Source organism: Gorilla gorilla, chromosome 8 (genome assembly GCF_029281585.2).
Source record: "Gorilla gorilla gorilla isolate KB3781 chromosome 8, NHGRI_mGorGor1-v2.1_pri, whole genome shotgun sequence".
Taxonomy (NCBI): domain Eukaryota; kingdom Metazoa; phylum Chordata; class Mammalia; order Primates; family Hominidae; genus Gorilla; species Gorilla gorilla.
In genome coordinates this window covers 27,696,917-27,708,801 of record NC_073232.2, presented here as the reverse complement: position 1 = coordinate 27,708,801, position 11,885 = coordinate 27,696,917, and the positions used below count along the sequence as shown (strand labels likewise).

The window sequence follows — 11,885 nt, the reverse complement described above, 5'->3', positions numbered from 1 at the left end:
TTTATTTTCTCATTCCAGTGAACTATCAGCTCTCTTCAAGGAAACAGTGAGAAGAAAACAAAGCAGAAGTCTGGCAAATGTGTGAGACTGAAATATCTATTAGGCCAAAAAAGATCGAGAGAAAGATTACTCCAGATGAGACAGCCAGTCATTGGTACTAAGCAATTTCAGCTGTGTCCTAGATTCCAAAAGTAAAGTCAATATTGGGAACAGTGTTTCTTCAAAAGCCCATGGAAGGTTCTCACACAACACTCACAATGCATATCTGTTTCCCAATCTTTAGGCAAGAGCTGCATTCAACATATTCTGAGTAAAATAGGCCAATGGCCATTTTAAAGACATTATATGTGAATCACATATTTCCAACATGCCTGGGAATAAACCTAAAACTACGTGGTTTACAAGAAATGCTTGTGAAATGTTATCTCGGTCACCCCTAAGTTTTTATGTCATTTTTTTTGTGAAGTGTTTTATTGTTTAATGTTTAATGTCTAATTCCTAATTCTTTAATTTTTTTTAGAAGAATCAGATTTTTTTCATGATGTGAAAATTAAGAATTTGCCTACATGGTTGAAAACATTCACAAGAGACTTGATTATTCACATTTATATACACAGAGAAAGTTTGCTGAATTAAAAAAAAAATGCTCCTTTACTCATGCAACCCACTCTCAGGGACACTGAAGGGCTTGTCTATTCCACTGTGGGCTTCAGTTTTCATGAATGTTGAATAGTTTGGCCACTTCATTGAGATCTTCAAGTTGCTCACCATCCTCAGTGGTCTTCCTTGCTATCGGCATTCGGTTAAAGATGTTCCATATAGCATGAGCCCCATGACCACTTTGTCCCTGGGATCAAAAATGTCACCTTTGCCGTAGTCTTCTCCCTGGAGAGGAGCCTTGGAACTGCTGGGGTTCTAGGAGGAAGAGTAATTTCTGAGGCCTAGTACCCTGTTTCACTCTCTGAGCAGATAACAGCTCCTGATTGCTCTTTGGCAGATTTTGGGTTGTCTTGCACAGCTGCTTTTGCAAAAACACCAACTGTGGGCCAATAGCTTCATAGCCAGCATCAGGGCTCAAATCATTCCAGCACACTGACTTATGCCAGTACGGCTTAGAAGCTCCAGTCATATTTTCTCCAGCCAATCTTCTGCTCACAAAAACATGATCACGGTGCTCTAACTGCCTCCTCCCCAGATTTATATCATAGAAGCATGCAGCATCTCCTGCCACCCAGATGTTTAGGCATGAGTATAGCTCTACATTTACCCAGAAGCCACCAAAATCTGGGCCTATTTCCAGCCCACCAGTTCTCGGCCAACTCAGCACTGGGCTTCAGGCTCACGGCTGCTGCTATGTGGTCAGTTTCTACCTTCCCACCATCTTTCAACGTGATGAGTAACTTGCCACTGCTGACTCCAACCGGTTGCACAATAGCAATGGGTATTATCTTAACCCCCTCTTGTCTGACTTTTTCCATGGTTCAGTTGCAGAGGGATTTGCAGAAGACCTTTCCCATATTTCCCTTCTCAGAAAACAGTTGAATCACTTCTGTGCCCAAGGCTCCAACCCTTTCTGCCAAGAGCACAGGCCAGTTCACCACCAAGCAAGCCCCCACCAATAACCATAAGTGACTTGACTTCCATGAAATCTTCTCCAGAGTCCTAGAGTCTCCAATCTTTCTAGAGAGTGTTGCTCTGCTCTTCACCTCTGATCCAGCTTCATCAATTTCAGACAGACATCTTGGAGGACCTCTTGTTGCAATCAAGCAGTTTTCATAGGCTATTTGGGAGCCATCATTAAGTTTCACTGTGTTACCTCTCACTTTCAGCTATACCACCTTCTACCTCGTGAGGATGGCCACAACACCATTCTCAACGTGAGGCAAGTCCTGGGCAGAGACACAGAAAGAGGTGGCTGGAAATACATGCTTCTCTCTTTTTCCATTCCACTGTCTGAATCACACTGTCTTTGTGACATCTGAGTCATCTGAAAACCACAGTTCTTTTGGAATTTTTGTTTGTTTTTCACTTTTATTTTAGGTTCGAGGGTACAAGTGCAGGTTTGTTACATAGGTAAATTGGATGTCACAGAGGTTTGGTGTACAGATTATTTCATCACTCAAGTAATGAGCATAGTACCTGATAGTTAGTTTTTCAATCCTCACCCTCCTCCCACCCTCTACCTTCAAGTAGGCTCCAGTGTGCATTATTCTGTTCTTTTTGTTCATATGTACTCAATGTTTAGCTCCCACTTATAAGTGAGAACATGTGGTATTTGGTTTTCTGTTCCTGTGTTAGTTCACTTAGGATAGTGACCTCTAGCTAGCTCCATCCATGTTGCTGCAAAGGACATGATTTCATTCTTTTTATGGCTATGTAATACTCTATGGTGTATGTATATGTACCACATTTTCTTTATCCAGTCTACCACTGATGGGCATTTCGGTTGATTCCATATCTTTGCTATTGTGAATAGTGCTGCAATGAACATATACGTGCATGTGTCTTCATGGTGGAATGGTTTATATTCCTTCGGGTATATACTCATTAATAGGATTGCTGGCTTGAATGGTAATTCTGTTTTAAGTTCTTTCAGAAATCACCAAACTGCTTTCCACACTGGTTGAACTAATTTGCACTCCCATCAACAGTGTATAAGCTTCCCTTTCTCAGCAATCTCACCAGCATCTGTTATTTTTTGACTTTTTAGTAATAGTCATTCTGACTGGTATGAGATGGGATCTCATTGTGGTTTTGATTTGCATTTCTCTAATATTTAATGATGTTGAGCATTTTCTCATATGCTTGTTGGCCGTGTCTTCTTTTGAGAACTGTCTATTCATGTCCTTTGTCCATTTTTTTAATGGGGTTGTTTATTGCTTGTAAATTTGTGTAAGTTCCTTATAGATTCTAGATATTAGACCTTTGTTAGATGCATAGTTTGCAAATATGTTCTCTCTTTCAGTAGGCTGTTTACTCTGTTGATAGTTTGTTGTTGTTGTTGTTGTTGATGTACAGATGCTCTTTAGTTTAATTAGGTCCCATTTGTCAACTTTTGTACCATGGTTCTTTTCAAAGAGGAGATCACATTTATGGCAGCTCAGGATCTTCAGACATAATGAGGACCCTGGTCCCAGGATCCCAAACCCAGGTGGCTTTGGCTGCAGCAAAAACAGTTATTCCGCCAGTTAGCAGGAAAGGAACATGATTTGGTAAGCTGGCTTGAGGAACTGGCTCTCCATCTAGAGCAGATAATGTGGCCCTTTTTTGCTTCTCTTCTGATGTCAGCCCTAACCCTAGCATTCTTTCATTATATCTTTTTTGGTTATCCTTTATAGTCTTGCAGGCATATGCACCAGCTCCTGCTGTTGATAAGCCCACAATAAGGACTTACACAGAATTATCTACTCTGCCTCCTGGTGCACCAGAGCTAGCCATTTGTCATGTCATCTGGAGTTCTAGAGGAACACCCCAGTGCTGGAACAAGTTGCTTAGAAGCCAGTTCCTCTGCCTCAGGCTGCAGACACACACCATCTGCACCAAGGGCACCAGCTTCTGCTTCAAAGCACCCACCACAAAGCCTCCACACCAGAACATTTCAGCAACTGCTACTCGGAACCTCTTCCTTTCGTTTCCTTGGATTCACATCAGACCAACGGGTCAAACACCACCAATGTTTATGTTTTTACACTTAATTTTTTCCCTAATGATTGTGGAATACTCTCAATTTAATTATTCACAACATACTTGCAAAAGTCTACATTGTATATTAGGAAGTAAAAAGCTAGTCACCTACTTGTTGTAAAAGCTTTGAGAAGACCTACATCTCATCTGTTGGCAGAATCCCAGGGAGATGATTGGCCAAAAAATATAAAAATAATAAGAGACCGAGTTCCAGAAAAGAAGTGGAGCTTATGCAAGATGGAAAGATCTCAATCAGAGATGAAGACTGTGAGAATGGTTCAAGTACACATGCTGAGACTGGAGGATTAATTTTCCATCCTAAAAACCATTTACAGAGCAGAATGCAAGTGTATAAAAAAGGATAAAGGAGGCCAGGCATGGTGGCTCAAGCCTGTAATCCCAGCACTTTGGGAGGCCGAGGTGGGTGGATCATGAGGTCAAGAGTTCGAGACCAGCCTGAACAACACGGTGAAACCTTGTCTCTACTAAAAATACAAAAAAAAAAAAAAAAATTATCCAGGCCTGGTAGCGTGGGCCTGTAATCCCAGCTATTCAGGAGGCTGAGGCAGGAGAATCTGGGAGGCAGAGATTGCAGTGAGCCAAGATCACACCACTGCACTCCAGCCTGGGGGACAGAGCGAGACTCCATGGCAAAAAAAAAAAATAGATAAAGGCTGTCACCTGTTGCAGGAGTCTGAATTATGCCAGCTCAGTGGCTGATCTCAGCCACCCACAAAGAGGCACCTTGCCCAGGTAACATCAGCAACTGGGCCGCAGAGAAATGCTCACCATGTCCACAAGAGCATTAGTGCAGCACTTCCATTAGCTCCAGGCTTTAGATTCTTAAAGGACCCCTTCAGTGAGCATTTCAAAGCTGACACCCCTGACATCAATAAAACAAAGAAGATAAATGGCAGTTTGCATAAAATTGCAAGGACCACCAACCCCACCCCAGACAGAGAAGGACAGAGGCTAGGTTCGAGCAACCCTTAGAGGACGTGGGGGGCTGAGCTGCAGAGTTCCAGGCTCATTTATATCTGTCTCTTAGTCTAATAATCTTATATAGCAAGGAGCAATAGCTGTTAGAATAATATTTATGGTTACATAGTATTCAGCAAAAAGCAGACAGCTCATTCAATTATTTACTTTGACTATATACATGGTAAATAGCTCTCAGAAAATGTCTCTCAAAGCGACCTTAGCTTTTAGTCTCCACCAGAAGAACTTCAGATTTCAAAAGGGATAGCATCCAATGTTAAGTTTCCCTTGTCACTTCTTACAATTTCTTATCAGGTTGGTGCAAAAGTAACTGCAGTTTTTGCCATTGATAGTAATGGCACTTCAGGAGGCTGAAGCGGGTGGATCACCTGAGGTCAGGAGTTCGAGACCAGCCTAACCAACATGGAGAAACCCCCGTCTCTACTAAATATACAAAATTAGCCAGGTGTGGTGGCACATGCCCAGCTACTTGGGAGGCTGAGGCAGGAGAATCGCTTGAACCCAGGAGGTAGAGGTTGCGGTGAGCCAAGATCACGCCATTGCACTCCAGCCTGGGCAAAAAGAGCAAGACTCTGACTCAAAAAGAAAAAAAAAGCGTCACAGGTAATCAACCATATTTTGCCAAGTTGAAAATGTATTTGTTGAGAGCACAAGATAAACAGAATAAGTTAACACTCTAATCCCTTCTTAAAAGTCAACTACAGGCCAGGCATAGTGGCTCATGCCTGTAATCCCAGCATTTTGGGAGGGTGAGACAGGTGGATCATTTGATCCCAGGAGTTTGAGACCAGCCTGGGCAACACGGTAAAACCCCGTCTCTATAAAAAATTAGCCAAGTGTGGTTGCGTACACCTGTGGTCCCAGCTACTTGAGAGGCTGAGGTGGGAGGATCACTTGGGCCTGGCAGGTGGAGGCTGCAGTAACATAATTGCACCACTGCACTCCAGCCTGGGCAACAACAGCGAGACTTTGTCTCAAAAAGAATAAAAATAAAAAATAAAAACTTAGGACTCCTAATTCAAACCAACTTAAGATTTCTCCACAAATAAGACAGCAAAGGTTTTTCTACTGCGGTTAACTTTCTCCTTGTATTTATTGGATAAAATCATATGAGTAAATGCGAGCATAATTCTCTGGATGGACTAATATTTTAGAAATAAAAATGGAGTGTCTCATATTGCCAAAATAATTTGAAATTAACTGTAAATTGCATCCCTGTTCTAAAACATCATGTTTAGAAATATGAATCAACAGAATGACTCTTTTTGTTTAATGGCTAAAACCAACAGAAGAGCAACTGGGTTCCATTTTGAGAAGGTAGGATACCATAGGGGTTAAGGACAGTCCTTGAGGTCAGTAGATTTGAGAGGAAATCCTACCTCTCAGAAGCACCTCAAGCCATGTGTGTCTTCTTTAACAATTTACTTCTTTCCTTTAAGCTTTACTTTCCTACCAGTAGGAAGACAATATTAATAACTACCTCATAGCAAAGCAAGTCAATTAATCTATATGAACTATAGTTCCTCCTGCTGTAAAAATGGACTGTTCATACTGACCTCAGAGGCTCGTTGTTTGAACTTAACAAAAAACCTGCTAAAACACATGAAATGTCAATAACTACATAAATATCGTAATTAAGTTGCTTCATATTATTTGTGGAACATGGTGGTATATAAATTAAGTAATTAAATATATATAAGTATTGACAACAATTAGTCTGGAGAATTATCTAGTAAATTCTCATACCAGGGTCTCGGGCTCTTACACTGATTAGAAAACCACATTTGGACATGGCTTGATACACAGGATCCTTGCCTTTATATCACTGAGTGAGCTTGTTGTGGAGACAAATGTCCAACAGGCATAAAGAGACAAACTCATTTCCCTTCATGACTGCACAATCTGAATACAGGTGGGCAAGTGAGGTCAAAACGTGGCTGAACCTTGGCACTATTCTTGCCTTATTGGTTTTCAGCCCAGGTTTCTTAAGAAAGCAAGCTTCTTTTTTATTGCATTATCTCAGCCTCTCAAACCCCAGAGTGCAACATTTCTAGAGATTTCTGCACAGCAAGGAGGATTTTTTTCCACACAAAAGCAATGTCTCAAACTTTTGCTGCTGTTGTTCTGACAGACTCCTTATATCTGTTTCTCCTTCAGAAACCAATGCAAAACTCGAGGGTGGCTTATTTAAACATTTTTTACTCACCTTATTAATATCCAGTGGAAATTATCTGGCACTGCCTTTCAAAGAAAATTCTATTAGTGTCGGGCAACAACATGCTCTGCAGTTTAAATGCAACTTTTAAGCATTTCAGAATTGATGCTTAAGTAATCACAGAATTTGCATTTTTAAACTTATGCTAGCATAATGAAGTAAAAGAGAAGCACAGTATCTGTGTTCTAGTCCTGATAATCATCAAATTCTACAAACTTCACTCTTCTTATCTACAAATGGATTTTTGCCAAGATCTAATGCACACACACACAAACACACTCCATATCCGTGGGTCCTGTGGGTCCCATGGGTTCTGCATTCATGGATTCAACTGATTGCAGATCAAAACTATTCAAAAAAAATTGTGTCTGCACTGAACATGTACAGACTTTTACTTGCTTGCCACTATTCCCTAAACAATGCATGATCATAACTATTTACATTGCATTTGCATTGTATGAGGTATTATAAGTAATCTAGAGATGATTTAAACTATATGTGAAGGGCCGGGCATGATGGCTCAATGCCTGTAATCCCAGCACTTTGGGAGGCGGAGGTGGGTGGATCAACTGAGGTCAGGAGTTCAAGACCAGCCTGGCCAGCATGGTGAAACCCCATCTCTATTAAAAATACAAAAATTAGCTGGGTGTGGTGGCGGGAGCTACTCAGGAGACTGAGGCAGGAGAATAGCTTGAACCTAGGAGACGGAGGTTACAGTGGGCCGAGATTGTGACATTGCACTCCAGCCTGGCAACAAGAGTGAAACTCCATCTCCAAAAAAAACAAAATAAAATAATAAAAATATAATAAGGTATATGTAAGTAATGTGCATAGGTTATATGCAAATACTAAACCATGTTATATCAAGGACTTGTGTAGCTGCAGATTTTGGTATCTGTGGGACATCCTGGAACCAATCCTCACAGATACCAGAGGATGAAAATATAACATAAATGTGCTTTTGTATACAAAGGTAAGGTTAAAAGGGGTTTGGTTACCTCTAAGATTTCCAAATTGCTTTTCAAATACCACAAATTATTTCCCAAGTAGTTATGATAATAATGCATGGGAGAGAAAAAGCCACTTGCAAACATCAGAATTCATGTTTTTAGCACCAACTGTGGACAGCCTCTGTCCCTGGACCAGGAAATGTAAAGCTGAATTAGATACCTATCTACCTTCAAGAAGCTCATGGCGCGTCATAAACATCATCTCTGGTATTGCTGTAGATACTGCAAAGGTTTGCAAGGATTGCAAACAAACCATCTATTCCTTAGGTAGCAAGATGAACCACAACAAAGGACTTAACAACGTCTAGAACTTTGACAATATTTCTGCTTGACCTCTCCATTATGGAGCAGTACACATTAATTTCAAGAGGATCTTCCCATGAATTATCTGGCACACCCTTTCTTCCACCCTCATGATTAATAAAAGGCATTCTATGGATGTTTTACAGCAGTTCCAAGAAGGAACAACTCATCTGCACTGTGTCTGAGAGCTGACCGTGAAAGGCCTCAGGACTACAGAAGTGGCCTGGGATCTTCACCTTTTAGCAAGACAACTTCCAGGGAATCCCTTTTTTCTGTCCACCATTCATTTTGACCCTCTGCTGCTTTATCCTCCTTACCCTACTCATCGCCTGGGGAGTGGGAAAAGGGATTGTTATGAATTGATTTATGTCTCCCCAAAATTCATATGTGGAAGCCCTAACCTCTGATGCTATTGTATTTCAAGATAGAGTCTTTTTTTTTGAGACAGAGTCTTGTTCTGTTGCCCAGGCTGGAGTGCAGTGGTGCAGTCTTGGCTCACTGCAACCTCCGCCTCCCAGGTTCAAGCAATTATCCTGCTTCGGCCTCCTGAGTAGCTAGGATTACGGACGTGCACTATGACACCCAGCTAATTTTTGTACTTTTAGTAGAACAGGGTTTCACCATGTTGGCCAGACTGGTCTCGAACTCCCGACCTTAGGTGATCTGTCTGCCTGGGCCTCCCAAAGTGCTGGGATTACTGGCATGAGCCACCGCACCCAGCCACAAGAGAGAGTCTTTAAAGCGGTAATTAAGGTGAAATATGACCTTAACGGTGGGGCCCTAATCCAGCAGGACTACAAATGCACACAGAAAAGGGCAGGTGAGGACACTGTGATAAGGCAGCCATCTGAAGGCTGAGGACATAGACTTGGGAGAAAGTAAGGTGCTGCCCCCTTAATCTTGGACTTCGAGCCTCCAGAACTATGAGAAAATAAATGTCTACTGTTTAAGCCACCCAGTCTGTAATATCTTGTCATGGCAGTCTTAGCAGACTAATACAGGGGATTCACTAGGCTTTGAAGTCAAAGTGTTCTTCCGACAGACACAAACAGCTCCTCCGTTTTCAGCCCCGGGCCTGTGCCGCCATCTCCATGGAAGCCGGTGCCTTCAGTTCCTCTGGGCTGCAGAGCAAGTGGGCAAACTTTGTATTGGTATCCCACAAACCTCAGGCAATTAGCTGTTAATATCACCCCTTTCCTCTCTGCTAAATCAATTTCTATTCTTATTTCTTGTGATTTATAGCTAATGGCACCTCTTAATGCCATCAAAAATGAAATTCCACCTGTAATCCCAACTACTTGGGACACTGAAGCAGGAGAATGGCTTGAAACCTGGAGGCAGAGGTTGCAGTGAGCCAAGATTGTGCCACCGCACTCCAGCTTGGGCAATAGAGCAAGACTCCATCTCAAAAAATAATAAGTAATAAATAATAAGTAATAAAGTTCCATGTCACCAAACTGAAGCTAAGTTATACATCTGAACTTTCAAGAAATCAGGAGAGAGAGAAAATAGCCACATCTCCAAATAGGCCAGTTTTAGTTGGCATGACACTGAAGTCCCCTCTGCTTTAACTTTTACAAGAAAAGTAACTTCGAAACTATCAATCCGCATTCCGTTTTCTGTTTCTGCTTTCTTCAGCTCTTTTCTGTCTATAAAACCAAACACATCTGCTCAGCTCTTTGAAACACTCATTCTATTTTACAGAATAAAGGGTTGCCTGATTCTGGAATCGCAAATAAAGCCAACTAAGATCTTTAAACTAAACTTGCTGGCCAGGCGCGGTGGCTCAAGCCTGTAATTCCAGCACTTTGGGAGGCTGAGGCGGGCAGCTCATGAGGTCAGGAGATCAAGACCATCCTGGCTAACATGGTGAAACCCCATCTCTACTAAAAATAGAAAAAAGTAGCCGGGGTTAGTGGTGCGTGCCTGCAGTCTCAGGTACTCGGGAGGCTGAGGCAAGAGAATTGCTTGAACCCGGGAGGTGGAGGTTGCAGTGAGCTGAGATCGTGCCACTCCACTCCACCCTGGGCGACAGAACAAGACTCTGTCTCAAAAAAATAAAAATAAACTAAACTTGCTATGATTTTGTCTTTTGCCACTTCTGGCGACCCCAAAGGGACCCAGAGTACACTGCTGATCACCCCCCAAGACCCTTTGAGGAATGGATGCAGGAGAAGCACCACTGACCCCTTTTCAGGTTTCCTGTCGTCCTCATGGAGCCCTGAGAGTCATAAGTAAATTTCTCTCAAGTCAGACTCTGCTCCTTTTGCATTGCGCTCCTGGTTTTTTGTTTTTTTTTTTTGGCTTTCAAATCCAGAGTTAGTTTGTGCTATGAGAAGGCACTTGGCCTTTGGGTTTGTGGTGGCTGACAAGTAACTGGTAAGAGCTGCATCTTTCTGCTCCCACTTTGGAGATGTCTTGGTTAAAGTCATAGAGGCTTATTTGTTTCGGTCTTAAGTCAAGCCCCCAAGAATATGGCCAGACAGAAATGTGGGTGTACCCCATGTACAGCTAGCGTATTGACTGCTGCTAGCTCTCAAGGAATTGTCTAAGTCTTCCTTTCTTTTGGCTATCTTTGGGAGAAGCTCTGGATCATGAAAGAGCTACAATTTTAAAGGTAACTGTGAGCTGAGATCGCGCCACTGCACTCTAGCCTGGGTGACAGAGCAAGACTCCGTCTCAGAAAAAAAGAAAAAAAAAAAAAGGTAACTGACAGCAGTTGCAATAAATGGTAGTTATTGTAGGAGGCATGAACTCCTCAAAAATCTTAGGTATTTGGGTTTCTTTCCTCTTCTTTTCTTTTTCTTGAATGCCTCAGTAAGGGAGGCCTCAGGGGACTGACTGGGTCAGACAAAACTGGGTAAGTATTGGCTAAATTGGTCAAGGGGATCTCAGAGCCAAAGCTACAACCTGACTGGTGGGCATAGTTTGAGAACTTAAAAGCTATTACAGCTGTGGCTGGGTGCAGTGGCTCATGCCTGTAATCCCAGCACTTTGGGAGGCCGAGGCAGTCAAGAGTTCAAGACCAGCCTGGCCAACATGGTGAAACCCTATCTCTACTAAAAATACAAAAATTAGCCTAGTGTGGTGGCACACACCTGTAATCCCAACTACCCGGAAGGCTGAAGCAGAAGAATCACTTGTACCTGGGATTCGGAGGTTGCTGTGAACTGAGATCGTGCCACTGCACTCCAGCCTGGGCGACAGAGTGAGACTCTGTCTCTCAAAAAAAAAATAAAGCTATTACAGTGCTCTCCACTAAAAAATAAGACTTCCATGAAAAAAATAAGCTGGTAACAGAATGGACTAGCTAACATTAGGTTGCTCACCAGCTTCAAGGATATTTTCATGCAATGAGGTACGCCATGAAAGCATTACACAACACAAGCCCACGGTGCTTTCTTCGGGCTTTAATCTTGGCTCTAATAGAGCCAAGATTCAACCTAAAAATTTCATCCTCAATTTCTAAAGACCTGAATACTCCATAGGACTACCTTTTACATGTGTAAATACTAGGTCACAGAACCTGCTTACAAAAATGGCAAAATCATACTACAGATAATTTAGAATTATGATGGCCATAATGTGGAATATTCCAGATGAACCACATTGCACTTTAAGAAATGCATTTAAAAATGAGAGTCTCTCACAGGGGGCCTACCAAGGGTTGTCTA

General features: G+C 42.1%; 1 pseudogene; it reads right to left on the bottom strand.

Moving 5' to 3' along the window:
* Nucleotides 1-709: 709 nt before the first annotated feature.
* Nucleotides 710-3,597, bottom strand: LOC101145119 (apoptosis-inducing factor 1, mitochondrial-like; annotated as a pseudogene).
* Between the last annotated feature and the right edge of the window lie 8,288 nt (nt 3,598-11,885).